The sequence below is a fragment of the Emydura macquarii genome, unplaced genomic scaffold (assembly GCF_026122565.2).
Source record: "Emydura macquarii macquarii isolate MOO-44397 ecotype Brisbane River unplaced genomic scaffold, CSIRO-AGI_Emac_v2 contig_2302, whole genome shotgun sequence".
Classification (NCBI taxonomy): Eukaryota; Metazoa; Chordata; order Testudines; family Chelidae; genus Emydura; species Emydura macquarii.
This window is the reverse complement of record NW_027132439.1, coordinates 115-2,362: the sequence shown is the minus strand read 5'-3', so window position 1 is coordinate 2,362 and position 2,248 is coordinate 115. Positions and strand designations below refer to the sequence as shown.

Sequence of the window (2,248 nt, the reverse complement as noted above, 5' to 3'; positions counted from 1 at the left end):
TTATAATTTCTTCCTTGAGAACAGGATTCTGCTCATCAGTCTCCTGATGTCCTTCTTCATCTCAGCATTTCTCAGCGTGTAGATCATTAAGTTCAGCATCGGGGTGATTGCAGTGAAAAAGACGGAAGCCAACTTGTCCAGGGGGAGTTTCCAGAAAGTCCGAGCACAGATGAAGATGGAGGGTATGAATTGTAAACACATGACTGTGAACTGGGTTCCACAGGAGGACAGAGCCTTGTGCTTCCCGTCTGTGATGTATTTCTTTATCTTCCTTAAGATGACGATGTACAAAACAAGCAGGATGATGAACATGACTATGACGAGACCATCAGCAACTCAACCAAGTAGGTGTAGGTGCAGGCCAGTTTGATGGCTTGCGGAACATCACAGAAGAAATTGTCCAGGACGTTTGGACCACAGAACGGCAACTAGAGGACCAGTCCAACCTAAACAATTGAGTGAGCAAATCCACCCAGCCACACCCCTGCCACCAGTCCCATGCACACACGCTGATTCACGATAGTCAAGTATTGTAAGGGTTGATGGATAGCTACATACCGATCAACAGCCAGCAACACAAAAACAGAAATTGAAGAACATTTGGAGGATGCACTCATTAAATGAGATGGTTCTGTGCTGGGAGAGAAGACCCAACAGTAATTTGGGAACAGTGACTGATGAGTCACTGACATCTAGGAAAGCCAAGTTGGCCAGCAGGAAGTACATCAGGGTGTGGAGCCGGTGGTCAGTGATCACAATGGTGATGATGGTGAAGTTTCCCAACCAAGTTGTAACACAGACTATGAAGAAGACGATCAAGAGGCATCGCTGCAGTTCACGATCTGGGTGAGGCCCAAGAGGACAAATTCTGTCACTGTGTCAGTGAGGTTGTTTTAGGAGAGTAAAGAGTTATAAGCTGGACAAATGGTCAGGCCTAAGCTACAGGGAACAGGGTCATGGCACGGGCAAACCTTATTTCTGGTATTTGGTATAAATTCTATTTAGAGTTGTGTTAGCTTTCTTCTTTCCCTCCCTTCCTGGCCATCTGTGCAGGGAATGAGGCTAACAAAATAACTATCCCCCTCCTGTGCAAGGCCTTTGGTGGGAAGAGAGCATTATCTTCTTTCCCTCAATTGCATACTGTATATTTTAAAGAATGTTAGTAGGTTTCAAAGTAATGTGCCTGCGCTCTGTGAAGTAATTCTGTAAACAACAAACAGGGGAGCATATAATTCTATTCTTTATGTAGTTGTTAATATTCATTTTCTAGTTGTTAATGTAACCAAATAAGGATCTATGGGGAGTTGCTGAGAATGTATATATTTACATACTGTTATGGATAAAAGGATTGTAAAGTAACCTCCCCCTTCACTCACTCACGGCATCGAGTTGGAAGAGCAGGTAGCCAGGGTTCCATCTCCCCAGTCTGACAAAGGGACCCCGTTCTTTGTCTCTAACAGTTGTGCTGTTCCATTTACTAGCCTCAAAACATGTCTGCAGAAATAACTAAGAATTAGTATGAAGAACTTATTGCTCACTCCTTGGACTGCTAATATTAAGTCAATATCAACTCCTCTTGTACACAATTTCATTTGGGAATTTTCTTACCTTACTAAATTCAATCAGCCTCAGTGGAGGGCAACCCTGCTTCAGCAGATGCTAGGAGGTACACCAGTGGTCATCCTCAGTTCGGGGGTCATTGGGAATGAAGAGAAGTCACTTACACACCAGTTCAAGCCTTTGGCTAACCCCTGTCTCCATTATCTTCCTGCAGCTCTGATGCGGCACGCCTCCTAGGGCCCAGCGGGTCGGGGTTGGGAAGACTGTGGGCTGCAAAGAGTGCTCTTAGGATGGACTTCTCACTGACAGTCACTGGAAATGAGCCAGAAAGCTTTGGCCTCTTCTCTGGTGGCTCCCACTTCATATCCCCTTTGCTGGGGTGAAGACCTGCCTCCTCAGGAAATGGTGCTGGTCTCTGCCTCAGGTGAGTTTGCGTTGCTGGGACTTAATTCCAGACTTCAACGGTTAGGCTTGAGGGAAACCGCTGCTCTAGTTATTGCTAGAGGGAGTCTCTTCCTTCCACTGGCTAACTTCAGGGAAGCAGGGAATAAGTCTCAAAAGCATCTACATCATTAGGTATCCATCAAGAAATGTCTGTCTTCCTTTCAAAGGAGAGGTGCTAAGACACAATATGTGGCATTCACAAAGTGAACAGAATTTGAGCTCCATTTCTTCTTTTCAGTTGGTT

At 45.2% G+C, this 2,248-nt stretch overlaps 1 pseudogene; it reads right to left on the bottom strand.

Moving 5' to 3' along the window:
- LOC137161480 (olfactory receptor 4D10-like) lies at nt 1-1,385 on the bottom strand (annotated as a pseudogene).
- Nucleotides 1,386-2,248: the final 863 nt, after the last annotated feature.